This window comes from Phalangium opilio, unplaced genomic scaffold (genome assembly GCF_054372755.1).
Source record: "Phalangium opilio isolate 3A_F unplaced genomic scaffold, DU_Popi_V2 ptg001421l_1, whole genome shotgun sequence".
In the NCBI taxonomy this organism is placed as follows: domain Eukaryota; kingdom Metazoa; phylum Arthropoda; class Arachnida; order Opiliones; family Phalangiidae; genus Phalangium; species Phalangium opilio.
The window spans coordinates 2461080-2475368 of NW_028324258.1; the positions used below are offsets into that span (position 1 = coordinate 2461080).

The window sequence follows — 14289 nt, forward strand, 5'->3', positions numbered from 1 at the left end:
TGTTCGTGAGGTTTTGTGTAAAAACTCTTACTTTTTTCGTTACATCTGAGACCCCACAACACCTCTTTCGGGCGGGCTCGAACCACCAACCTATTGGTTAACAGCCGAACGCGCTAACCATTAGCCGCGGAAGCTCAGAAATTAAATGGTTGTCAGGTATTGTGAAAAAGTTATGACTTTTCACGCTACATCTGAGACTCCACAACACCTCTCTAGGGTGGGCTCGAACGACCAATTTTTCGGTTAACAGCTGAACGCGCTAACCATTGCGCCACGGAAGCCCAATAATTAAATGTTCGTCAGAATTTGTGGAAAAACTCTTACTTTTTTCGTTACATCTGAGAACCCACAACACCGCTCCCGGGTGGGCTCGGACCACCAACCTTTCGGTTAACAGCTGAACGCGCTAACCATTGCGCCACGGAAGCCCAATAATTAAATGTTCGTCAGGTTTTGTGTAAAAACTCTTACTTTTTTCGTTACATCTGAGAACTCACAACACCGCTCCCGGGTGGGCTCGAACCACCAACCTATTGGTTAACAGCCGAACGCGCTAACCATTGAGCCACGAAAGCTCAGAAATTAAATGGTTGTCAGGTATTGTGAAAACGTTATGACTTTTCACGCTACATCTGAGACCCCACAACACCTCTCTAGGGTGTGCTCGAACGACCAATCTTTCGGTTAACAGCTGAACGCCCTAAGCATTGCTCCACGGAAGTCCAAATATTAAACGGTCGTCAGGTATTGTGGAAAAACTTTGGCTTTATACGTTACATTTGAGATCCCACAACACCGCTTCCGGGTGGTCTCGAACCACCAACCTATTGGTTAACAGCCGAACGCGCAAACCATTGAGCCACGGAAGCTCAGAAATTAAATGGTTGTCACGTATTGTGGAAAAGTTTTGACTTTTTACGCTACATCTGAGACCCCACAACACCGCTCCCGGGTGGGCTCGGACCACCAACCTTTCGGTTAACAGCTGAACGCGCTAACCATTGCGCAACGGAAGCCCATAAATTAAATGTTCGTCAGGTTTTGTGTAAAAACTCTTACTTTTTTCGTTACATCTGAGAACTCACAACACCGCTCCCGGGTGGGCTCGAACCACCAACCTATTGGTTAACAGCCGAACGCGCTAACCATTGAGCCACGGAAGCCCAAAAATTAAATGGTCGTCAAGTATTGTGGAAAAACTCTTACTTTTTTCGTTACATCTGAGACCTCACAACACCGCTCTCGGGTGGGCTCGAACCACCAACCTTTTGAATAACAGCTGAGCGCGCTAACTATTGCGCCACGGAAGCACAAAAATTAAATAATCGTCAGGTATTGTGGTAACTTTGGCTTTGTACGTTACATTTGAGATCCCACAACACCGCTCCCGGGTGGGCTCGAACCACCAACCTATTGGTTAACAGCCGAACGCGCTAAACATTGAGTCACGAAAGCTCAGAAATTAAAAGGTTGTCACGTTTTGTGGAAAAGTTTTGACTTTTTACGCTACATCTGAGACCCCACAACACCTCTTTAGGGTGGGCTCGAACGACCAATCTTTCGGTTAACAGCTGACCGCATTAACCATTGCGCCACGGAAGCCCAAAAATTAAATGGTCGTCAGGTATTGTGGAAAAACTCTTACTTTTTTCGTTACATCTGAGACCTCACAACCCCTCTCCCGGGTGGTCGCGAACCACCAACCTTTCGCTTAACAGCTGAACGCGCTAACCATTGCGCCACGGAAGCCCAAAAATTAAATGGTCGTCAGGTATTGTGGAAAAACTCTTACTTTTTTCGTTACATCTGAGACCTCACAACCCCTCTCCCGGGTGGTCGCAAACCACCAACCTTTCGCTTAACAGCCGAACGTGCTAACCATTGCGCCACGGAAGCCCAAAAATTAAATGGTCGGCAGGTAATGTGGAAAAACTTTGGCTTTTTACGTCACATCTGAGACCTCACAACACCGCTCCCGGATGGGCTCGAACCACCAACCTTTCGATTAACAGCCGAACGCGCTAACCATTGCACCACGGAAGCCCAAAAATTAATTGGTCGTAAGGTATTGTGGAAAAACTTTCGCTTTTTACGTTACATTTGAGACCCCACAACACCGCTTCAGGGTGGTCTCGAACCACCAACCTATTGGTTAACAGCCGAACGCGCAAACCATTGAGCCACGGAAGCTCAGAAATTAAATGGTTGTCACGTATTGTGGAAAAGTTTTGACTTTTTACTCTACATCTGAGACCCCACAACACCTCTTTAGGGTGGGCTCGAACGACCAATCTTTCGGTTAACAGCTGACCGCGCTAACCATTGCGCCACGGAAGCCCAAAAATTAAATGGTCGTCAGGTATTGTGGAAAAACTCTTACTTTTTTCGTTACATCTGAGACCTCACAACCCCTCTCCCGGGTGGTCGCGAACCACCAACCTTTCGCTTAACAGCCGAACGTGCTAACCATTGCGCCACGGAAGCCCAAAAATTAAATGGTCGGCAGGTAATGTGGAAAAACTTTGGCTTTTTACGTCACATCTGAGACCTCACAACACCGCTCCCGGATGGGCTCGAACCACCAACCTTTCGATTAACAGCCGAACGCGCTAACCATTGCACCACGGAAGCCCAAAAATTAATTGGTCGTAAGGTATTGTGGAAAAACTTTCGCTTTTTACGTTACATTTGAGACCCCACAACACCGCTTCAGGGTGGGCTCGAACGACCAATCTTTCGGTTAACAGCTGACCGCGCTAACCTTTGCGCCACGGAAGCCCAAAAATTAAATGGTCGTCAGGTATTGTGGAAAAACTCTTACTTTTTTCGTTACATCTGAGACCTCACAACCCCTCTCCCGGGTGGTCGCGAACCACCAACCTTTCGCTTAACAGCTGAACGCGCTAACCATTGCGCCACGGAAGCCCAAAAATTAAATGGTCGTCAGGTATTGTGGAAAAACTCTTACTTTTTTCGTTACATCTGAGACCTCACAACCCCTCTCCCGGGTGGTCGCAAACCAACAACCTATTGGTTAACAGGCGAACGCGCAAACCATTGAGCCACGGAAGCTCAGAAATTAAATGGTTGTCACGTATTGTGGAAAAGTTTTGTCTTTTTACGCTACATCTGAGACCCCACAACACCTCTCTTGGGTGGGCTCGAACCACCAATCTTTCGGTTAACAGCCGAACGTGCTAACCATTGCGCCACGGAAGCCCAAAAATTAAATGGTCGTCAGGTATTGTGGAAAAACTCTTACTTTTTTCGTTACATCTGAGACCTCACAACACCGCTCTCGGGTGGGCTCGAACCCCCAACCTTTTGAATAACAGCTGAGCGCGCTAACTATTGCGCCACGGAAGCACAAAAATTAAATGATCATCAGGTATTGTGGTAACTTTGGCTTTGTACGTTACATTTGAGATCCCACAACACCGCTCCCGGGTGGGCTCGAACCACCAACCTATTGGTTAACAGCCGAACGCGCTAAACATTGAGTCACGAAAGCTCAGAAATTGAAAGGTTGTCATGTATTGTGGAAACGTTTTGACTTTTTACGCTACATCTGAGACCCCACAACACCTCTCCCGGGTGGTCTCGAACCTCCAACCTTTCGGTTAACAGCTGAACGCGCTATCCATTGCGCCACGGAAGCCCTATAATTAAATGTTCGTCAGAATTTGTGGAAAAACTCTTACTTTTTTCGTTACATCTGAGACCTCACAACACCGCTCACGGGTGGGCCCGAACCACCAACCTATTGGTTAACAGCCGAACGCGCTAAACATTGAGCCACGAAAGCTCAGAAATTAAATGGTTGTCACGTTTTGTGGAAAAATTTTGACTTTTTACGCTACATCTGAGACCCCACAACACCTCTTTAGGGTGGGCTCGAACGACCAATCTTTCGGTTAACAGCTGACCGCGCTAACCATTGCGCCACGGAAGCCCAAAAATTAAATGGTCGTCAGGTATTGTGGAAAAACTCTTACTTTTTTCGTTACATCTGAGACCTCACAACCCCTCTCCCGGGTGGTCGCGAACCACCAACCTTTCGCTTAACAGCTGAACGCGCTAACCATTGCGCCACGGAAGCCCAAAAATTAAATGGTCGTCAGGTATTGTGGAAAAACTCTTACTTTTTTCGATACATCTGAGACCTCACAACACCGCTCTCGGGTGGGCTCGAACCACCAACCTTGTGAATAACAGCTGAGCGCGCTAACCATTGCCCCACGGAAGCCCAAAAATTAAATGTTCGTCAGGTATTGTGGAAAAACTTTGCCTTTGTACGTTACATTTGAGTTCCCACAACACCGCTCCCGGGTGGGCTCGAACCACCAACCTATTGGTTAACAGCCGAACGCGCTAAACATTGAGCCACGAAAGCTCAGAAATTAAATGGTTGTCACGTATTGTGGAAAAGTTTTGACTTTATACGCTACATCTGAGGCCCCACAACACCTCTCTTGTTAGGGCTCGAGCCACCAACCTTTCGGTTAACAGCCGAACGTGCTAACCATTGCGCCACGGAGGCCCAAAAATTAAATGGTCGTCACGTATTGTGGAAAAACTCTTACTTTTTTCGTTACATCTGAGACCTCACAACACCGCTCTCGGGTGGGCTCGAACCACCAACCTTTTGAATAACAGCTGAGCGCGCTAACTATTGCGCCACGGAAGCACAAAAATTAAATGATCGTCAGGTATTGTGGAAAAACTCTTACTTTTTTCGTTACATCTGAGACATCACAACACCGCTCACGGGTGGGCCCGAACCACCAACCTATTGGTTAACAGCCGAACGCGCTAAACATTGAGCCACGAAAGCTCAGAAATTAAATGGTTGTCACGTTTTGTGGAAAAGTTTTGACTTTTTACGCTACATATGAGACCCCACAACACCTCTTTAGGGTGGGCTCGAACGACCAATCTTTCGGTTAACAGCTGACCGCGCTAACCATTGCGCCACGGAAGCCCAAAAATTAAATGGTCGTCAGGTATTGTGGAAAAACTCTTACTTTTTTCGTTACATCTGAGACCTCACAACCCCTCTCCCGGGTGGTCGCGAACCACCAACCTTTCGCTTAACAGCTGAACGCGCTAACCATTGCGCCACGGAAGCCCAAAAATTAAATGGTCGTCAGGTATTGTGGAAAAACTCTTACTTTTTTCGTTACATCTGAGACCTCACAACACCGCTCTCGGGTGGGCTCGAACCACCAACCTTGTGAATAACAGCTGAGCGCGCTAACCATTGCCCCACGGAAGCCCAAAAATTAAATGTTCGTCAGGTATTGTGGAAAAACTTTGCCTTTGTACGTTACATTTGAGTTCCCACAACACCGCTCCCGGGTGGGCTCGAACCACCAACCTATTGGTTAACAGCCGAACGCGCTAAACATTGAGCCACGAAAGCTCAGAAATTAAATGGTTGTCACGTATTGTGGAAAAGTTTTGACTTTATACGCTACATCTGAGACCCCACAACACCTCTCTTGTTAGGGCTCGAGCCACCAACCTTTCGGTTAACAGCCGAACGTGCTAACCATCGCGCCACGGAGGCCCAAAAATTAAATGGTCGTCACGTATTGTGGAAAAACTTTGGATTTATATGTTACATTTGAGATCCCACAACACCGCTCCCGAGTGGACTCGAACCACCAACCTATTGGTTAACAGGCGAACGCGCTAAACATTGAGCCACGAAAGCTCAGAAATTAAATGGTTGTCACGTATTGTGGAAAAGTTTTGACATTTTACGCTACATCTGAGACCCCACAACACCTCTTTAGGGTGGGCTCGAACGACCAATCTTTCGGTTAACAGCTGACCGCGCTTACCATTGCGCCACGGAAGCCCAAAAATTAAATGGTCGTCAGGTATTGTGGAAAAACTCTTACTTTTTTCGTTACATCTGAGACCTCACAACCCGTCTCCCGGGTGGTCGCGAACCACCAACCTTTCGCTTAACAGCTGAACGCGCTAACCATTGCGCCACGGAAGCCCAAAAATTAAATGGTCGTCAGGTATTGTGGAAAAACTCTTACTTTTTTCGTTACATCTGAGACCTCACAACACCGCTCTCGGGTGGGCTCGAACCACCAACCTTGTGAATAACAGCTGAGCGCGCTAACCATTGCCCCACGGAAGCCCAAAAATTAAATGTTCGTCAGGTATTGTGGAAAAACTTTGCCTTTGTACGTTACATTTGAGTTCCCACAACACCGCTCCCGGGTGGGCTCGAACCACCAACCTATTGGTTAACAGCCGAACGCGCTAAACATTGAGCCACGAAAGCTCAGAAATTAAATGGTTGTCACGTATTGTGGAAAAGTTTTGACTTTATACGCTACATCTGAGACCCCACAACACCTCTCTTGTTAGGGCTCGAGCCACCAACCTTTCGGTTAACAGCCGAACGTGCTAACCATTGCGCCACGGAGGCCCAAAAATTAAATGGTCGTCACGTATTGTGGAAAAACTTTGGATTTATATGTTACATTTGAGATCCCACAACACCGCTCCCGAGTGGGCTCGAACCACCAACCTATTGGTTAACAGGCGAACGCGCTAAACATTGAGCCACGAAAGCTCAGAAATTAAATGGTTGTCACGTATTGTGGAAAAGTTTTGACATTTTACGCTACATCTGAGACCCCACAACACCTCTTTAGGGTGGGCTCGAACGACCAATCTTTCGGTTAACAGCTGACCGCGCTAAGCATTGCGCCACGGAAGCCCAAAAATTAAATGGTCGTCAGGTATTGTGGAAAAACTCTTACTTTTTTCGTTACATCTGACACCTCACAACCCCTCCTTCGGGTGGTCTCGAACCACCAACCTTTCGCTTAACAGCTGAACGCCCTAACCATTGCGCCACGGAAGCCCAAAAATTAAATGGTCGTCAGGTATTGTGGAAAAACTCTTATTTTTTTCGTTACATCTGAGACCTCACAACACCGCTCTCGGGTGGGCTCGAACCACCAACCTTGTGAATAACAGCTGAGCGCGCTAACCATTGCCCCACGGAAGCCCAAAAATTAAATGGTCGTCAGGTATTGTGGAAAAACTTTGCCTTTGTACGTTACATTTGAGATCCCACAACACCGCTCCCGGGTGGGCTCGAACCACCAACCTATTGGTTAACAGCCGAACGCGCTAAACATTGAGCTACGAAAGCTCAGAAATTGAATGGTTGTCACGTATTGTGGAAAATTTTGACTTTTTACGCTACATCTGAGGCCCCACAACACCTCTATTGGGTGGGCTCGAACCACCAACCTTTCGGTTAACAGCCGAACGTGCTAACCATTGCGCCACGGAAGCCCAAAAATTAAATGGTCGGCAGGTAATGTGGAAAAACTTTGGCTTTTTACGTCACATCTGAGACCTCACAACACTGCTCCCGGATGGGCTCGAACCACCAACCTTTCGATTAAAAGCCGAACGCGCTAACCATTGCGCCACGGAAGCCCAAAAATTAAATGGTCGTCAGGTATTGTGGAAAAACTCTTACTTTTTTCGTTACATCTGAGACCTCATAACCCCTCTCCCGGGTGGTTTCGAACCACCAACCTTTCGCTTAACAGCTGAACGCGCTAACCATTGCGCCACGGAAGCCCAAAAATTAAATGGTCGTCAGCTATTGTGGAAAAACTCTTACTTTTTTCGTTACAACTGAGACCTCACAACACCGCTCTCGGGTGGGCTCGAACCACCAACCTTGTGAATAACAGCTGAGCGCGCTAACCATTGCCCCACGGAAGCCCAAAAATTAAATGGTCGTCAGGTATTGTGGAAAAACTTTGCCTTTGTACGTTACATTTGAGATCCCACAACACCGCTCCCGGGTGGGCTCGAACCACCAACCTATTGGTTAACAGCCGAACGCGCTAAACATTGAGCCACGAAAGCTCAGAAATTAAACGGTTGTCACGTATTGTGGAAAAGTTTTGACTTTATACGCTACATCTGAGACCCCACAACACTTCTCTTGTTAGGGCTCGAACCACCAACCTTTCGGTTAACAGCCGAACGTGCTAACCATTGCGCCACGGAAGCCCAAAAATTAAATGGTCGTCACGTATTGTGGAAAAACTTTGGATTTATATGTTACATTTGAGATCCCACAACACCGCTCCCGAGTGGGCTCGAACCACCAACCTATTGGTTAACAGGCGAACGCGCTAAACATTGAGCTACGAAAGCTCAGAAATTGAATGGTTGTCACGTATTGTGGAAAATTTTGACTTTTTACGCTACATCTGAGGCCCCACAACACCTCTATTGGGTGGGCTCGAACCACCAACCTTTCGGTTAACAGCCGAACGTGCTAACCATTGCGCCACGGAAGCCCAAAAATTAAATGGTCGGCAGGTAATGTGGAAAAACTTTGGCTTTTTACGTCACATCTGAGACCTCACAACACTGCTCCCGGATGGGCTCGAACCACCAACCTTTCGATTAAAAGCCGAACGCGCTAACCATTGCGCACGGAAGCCCAAAAATTAAATGGTCGTCAGGTATTGTGGAAAAACTTTCGCTTTTTACGTTACATTTGAGACCCCACAACACCGCTTTTGGGTGGTCTCGAACCACCAACCTATTGGTTAACAGCCGAACGCGCAAACCATTGAGCCACGGAAGCTCAGAAATTAAATGGTTGTCACGTATTGTGGAAAAGTTTTGACTTTTTACGCTACATCTGAGACCCCACAACACCGCTCCCGGATGGGCTCGAACCACCAACCTTTCGATTAACAACCGAAAGCGCTAACCATTGCGCCACGGAAGCCCAAAAATTAAATGGTCGTCCGGTATTGTGGAAAAACTTTGGCTTTATACGTTACATTAGAAATCCCACAACACCGCTCCCGGGTGGGCTCGAACCACCAACCTATTGGTTAACAGGCGAAAGCGCTAAACATTGAGCCACGAAAGCTCAGAAAATAAATGGTTGTCACGTATTGTGGAAAAGTTTTGACTTTTTACGCTACATCTGAGACCCCACAACACCTCTCTTGGGTGGGCTCGAACCACCAACCTTTCGGTTAACAGCTGAACGTGCTAACCATTGCGCCACGGAAGCCCAAAAATTAAATGGTCGGCAGGTAATGTGGAAAAACTTTGGCTTTTTACGTCACATCTGAGACCTCACAACACCGCTCCCGGATGGGCTCGAACCACCAACCTTTCGATTAACAGCCGAACGCGCTAACCATTGCGCCACGGAAGCCCAAAAATTAAATGTTCGTCAGGTATTGTGGAAAAACTTTGCCTTTGTACGTTACATTTGAGTTCCCACAACACCGCTCCCGGGTGGGCTCGAACCACCAACCTATTGGTTAACAGCCGAACGCGCTAAACATTGAGCCACGAAAGCTCAGAAATTAAATGGTTGTCACGTATTGTGGAAAAGTTTTGACTTTATACGCTACATCTCAGACCCCACAACACCTCTCTTGTTAGGGCTCGAGCCACCAACCTTTCGGTTAACAGCCGAACGTGCTAACCATTGCGCCACGGAGGCCCAAAAATTAAATGGTCGTCACGTATTGTGGAAAAACTTTGGATTTATATGTTACATTTGAGATCCCACAACACCGCTCCCGAGTGGGCTCGAACCACCAACCTATTGGTTAACAGGCGAACGCGCTAAACATTGAGCCACGAAAGCTCAGAAATTAAATGGTTGTCACGTATTGTGGAAACGTTTTGACATTTTACGCTACATCTGAGACCCCACAACACCTCTTTAGGGTGGGCTCGAACGACCAATCTTTCGGTTAACAGCTGACCGCGCTAACCATTGCGCCACGGAAGCCCAAAAATTAAATGGTCGTCAGGTATTGTGGAAAAACTCTTACTTTTTTCGTTACATCTGAGACCTCACAACCCGTCTCCCGGGTGGTCGCGAACCACCAACCTTTCGCTTAACAGCTGAACGCGCTAACCATTGCGCCACGGAAGCCCAAAAATTAAATGGTCGTCAGGTATTGTGGAAAAACTCTTACTTTTTTCGTTACATCTGAGACCTCACAACACCGCTCTCGGGTGGGCTCGAACCACCAACCTTGTGAATAACAGCTGAGCGCGCTAACCATTGCCCCACGGAAGCCCAAAAATTAAATGTTCGTCAGGTATTGTGGAAAAACTTTGCCTTTGTACGTTACATTTGAGTTCCCACAACACCGCTCCCGGGTGGGCTCGAACCACCAACCTATTGGTTAACAGCCGAACGCGCTAAACATTGAGCCACGAAAGCTCAGAAATTAAATGGTTGTCACGTATTGTGGAAAAGTTTTGACTTTATACGCTACATCTGAGACCCCACAACACCTCTCTTGTTAGGGCTCGAGCCACCAACCTTTCGGTTAACAGCCGAACGTGCTAACCATTGCGCCACGGAGGCCCAAAAATTAAATGGTCGTCACGTATTGTGGAAAAACTTTGGATTTATATGTTACATTTGAGATCCCACAACACCGCTCCCGAGTGGGCTCGAACCACCAACCTATTGGTTAACAGGCGAACGCGCTAAACATTGAGCCACGAAAGCTCAGAAATTAAATGGTTGTCACGTATTGTGGAAAAGTTTTGACATTTTACGCTACATCTGAGACCCCACAACACCTCTTTAGGGTGGGCTCGAACGACCAATCTTTCGGTTAACAGCTGACCGCGCTAACCATTGCGCCACGGAAGCCCAAAAATTAAATGGTCGTCAGGTATTGTGGAAAAACTCTTACTTTTTTCGTTACATCTGACACCTCACAACCCCTCCTTCGGGTGGTCTCGAACCACCAACCTTTCGCTTAACAGCTGAACGCCCTAACCATTGCGCCACGGAAGCCCAAAAATTAAATGGTCGTCAGGTATTGTGGAAAAACTCTTATTTTTTTCGTTACATCTGAGACCTCACAACACCGCTCTCGGGTGGGCTCGAACCACCAACCTTGTGAATAACAGCTGAGCGCGCTAACCATTGCCCCACGGAAGCCCAAAAATTAAATGGTCGTCAGGTATTGTGGAAAAACTTTGCCTTTGTACGTTACATTTGAGATCCCACAACACCGCTCCCGGGTGGGCTCGAACCACCAACCTATTGGTTAACAGCCGAACGCGCTAAACATTGAGCTACGAAAGCTCAGAAATTGAATGGTTGTCACGTATTGTGGAAAATTTTGACTTTTTACGCTACATCTGAGGCCCCACAACACCTCTATTGGGTGGGCTCGAACCACCAACCTTTCGGTTAACAGCCGAACGTGCTAACCATTGCGCCACGGAAGCCCAAAAATTAAATGGTCGGCAGGTAATGTGGAAAAACTTTGGCTTTTTACGTCACATCTGAGACCTCACAACACTGCTCCCGGATGGGCTCGAACCACCAACCTTTCGATTAAAAGCCGAACGCGCTAACCATTGCGCCACGGAAGCCCAAAAATTAAATGGTCGTCAGGTATTGTGGAAAAACTTTGCCTTTGTACGTTACATTTGAGATCCCACAACACCGCTCCAGGGTGGGCTCGAACCACCAACCTATTGGTTAACAGCCGAACGCGCTAAACATTGAGCCACGAAAGCTCAGAAATTAAACGGTTGTCACGTATTGTGGAAAAGTTTTGACTTTATACGCTACATCTGAGACCCCACAACACTTCTCTTGTTAGGGCTCGAACCACCAACCTTTCGGTTAACAGCCGAACGTGCTAACCATTGCGCCACGGAAGCCCAAAAATTAAATGGTCGTCACGTATTGTGGAAAAACTTTGGATTTATATGTTACATTTGAGATCCCACAACACCGCTCCCGAGTGGGCTCGAACCACCAACCTATTGGTTAACAGGCGAACGCGCTAAACATTGAGCTACGAAAGCTCAGAAATTGAATGGTTGTCACGTATTGTGGAAAATTTTGACTTTTTACGCTACATCTGAGGCCACACAACACCTCTATTGGGTGGGCTCGAACCACCAACCTTTCGGTTAACAGCCGAACGTGCTAACCATTGCGCCACGGAAGCCCAAAAATTAAATGGTCGGCAGGTAATGTGGAAAAACTTTGGCTTTTTACGTCACATCTGAGACCTCACAACACTGCTCCCGGATGGGCTCGAACCACCAACCTTTCGATTAAAAGCCGAACGCGCTAACCATTGCGCCACGGAAGCCCAAAAATTAAATGGTCGTCAGGTATTGTGGAAAAACTTTCGCTTTTTACGTTACATTTGAGACCCCACAACACCGCTTTTGGGTGGTCTCGAACCACCAACCTATTGGTTAACAGCCGAACGCGCAAACCATTGAGCCACGGAAGCTCAGAAATTAAATGGTTGTCACGTATTGTGGAAAAGTTTTGACTTTTTACGCTACATCTGAGACCCCACAACACCGCTCCCGGATGGGCTCGAACCACCAACCTTTCGATTAACAACCGAAAGCGCTAACCATTGCGCCACGGAAGCCCAAAAATTAAATGGTCGTCCGGTATTGTGGAAAAACTTTGGCTTTATACGTTACATTAGAAATCCCACAACACCGCTCCCGGGTGGGCTCGAACCACCAACCTATTGGTTAACAGGCGAAAGCGCTAAACATTGAGCCACGAAAGCTCAGAAAATAAATGGTTGTCACGTATTGTGGAAAAGTTTTGACTTTTTACGCTACATCTGAGACCCCACAACACCTCTCTTGGGTGGGCTCGAACCACCAACCTTTCGGTTAACAGCCGAACGTGCTAACCATTGCGCCACGGAAGCCCAAAAATTAAATGGTCGGCAGGTAATGTGGAAAAACTTTGGCTTTTTACGTCACATCTGAGACCTCACAACACCGCTCCCGGATGGGCTCGAACCACCAACCTTTCGATTAACAGCCGAACGCGCTAACCATTGCGCCACGGAAGCCCAAAAATTGAATGGTCGTCAGGTATTGTGGAAAAACTTTCGCTTTTTGCGTTACATTTGAGACCCCACAACACCGCTTCCGGGTGGTCTCGAACCACCAACCTATTGGTTAACAGCCGAACGCGCAAACCATTGAGCCACGGAAGCTCAGAAATTGAATGGTTGTCACGTATTGTGGAAAATTTTGACTTTTTACGCTACATCTGAGGCCCCACAACACCTCTATTGGGTGGGCTCGAACCACCAACCTTTCGGTTAACAGCCGAACGTGCTAACCATTGCGCCACGGAAGCCCAAAAATTAAATGGTCGGCAGGTAATGTGGAAAAACTTTGGCTTTTTACGTCACATCTGAGACCTCACAACACTGCTCCCGGATGGGCTCGAACCACCAACCTTTCGATTAAAAGCCGAACGCGCTAACCATTGCGCCACGGAAGCCCAAAAATTAAATGGTCGTCAGGTATTGTGGAAAAACTTTCGCTTTTTACGTTACATTTGAGACCCCACAACACCGCTTTTGGGTGGTCTCGAACCACCAACCTATTGGTTAACAGCCGAACGCGCAAACCATTGAGCCACGGAAGCTCAGAAATTAAATGGTTGTCACGTATTGTGGAAAAGTTTTGACTTTTTACGCTACATCTGAGACCCCACAACACCGCTCCCGGATGGGCTCGAACCACCAACCTTTCGATTAACAACCGAAAGCGCTAACCATTGCGCCACGGAAGCCCAAAAATTAAATGGTCGTCCGGTATTGTGGAAAAACTTTGGCTTTATACGTTACATTAGAAATCCCACAACACCGCTCCCGGGTGGGCTCGAACCACCAACCTATTGGTTAACAGGCGAAAGCGCTAAACATTGAGCCACGAAAGCTCAGAAAATAAATGGTTGTCACGTATTGTGGAAAAGTTTTGACTTTTTACGCTACATCTGAGACCCCACAACACCTCTCTTGGGTGGGCTCGAACCACCAACCTTTCGGTTAACAGCCGAACGTGCTAACCATTGCGCCACGGAAGCCCAAAAATTAAATGGTCGGCAGGTAATGTGGAAAAACTTTGGCTTTTTACGTCACATCTGAGACCTCACAACACCGCTCCCGGATGGGCTCGAACCACCAACCTTTCGATTAACAGCCGAACGCGCTAACCATTGCGCCACGGAAGCCCAAAAATTGAATGGTCGTCAGGTATTGTGGAAAAACTTTCGCTTTTTACGTTACATTTGAGACCCCACAACACCGCTTCCGGGTGGTCTCGAACCACCAACCTATTGGTTAACAGCCGAACGCGCAAACCATTGAGCCACGGAAGCTCAGAAATTAAATGGTTGTCACGTATTGTGGAAAAGTTTTGACTTTTTACGCT

The 14289-nt window shown here is 47.3% G+C and overlaps 4 non-coding genes across 4 annotated transcripts; all 4 read right to left on the minus strand.

Annotated features, from left to right (window-relative positions):
• Positions 1-7406: 7406 nt before the first annotated feature.
• Positions 7407-7479, minus strand: TRNAK-UUU (transfer RNA lysine (anticodon UUU)). The gene has a single exon. It is a non-coding gene; the product is annotated as a tRNA-Lys (tRNA).
• A 3893-nt stretch (positions 7480-11372) lies between these two features.
• Positions 11373-11445, minus strand: TRNAK-UUU (transfer RNA lysine (anticodon UUU)). Its single transcript has one exon. It is a non-coding gene; the product is annotated as a tRNA-Lys (tRNA).
• Positions 11446-12106: 661 nt separating this feature from the next.
• TRNAK-UUU (transfer RNA lysine (anticodon UUU)) lies at positions 12107-12179 on the minus strand. Its single transcript has one exon. It is a non-coding gene; the product is annotated as a tRNA-Lys (tRNA).
• Positions 12180-13281: 1102 nt separating this feature from the next.
• Positions 13282-13354, minus strand: TRNAK-UUU (transfer RNA lysine (anticodon UUU)). The gene has a single exon. It is a non-coding gene; the product is annotated as a tRNA-Lys (tRNA).
• Positions 13355-14289: the final 935 nt, after the last annotated feature.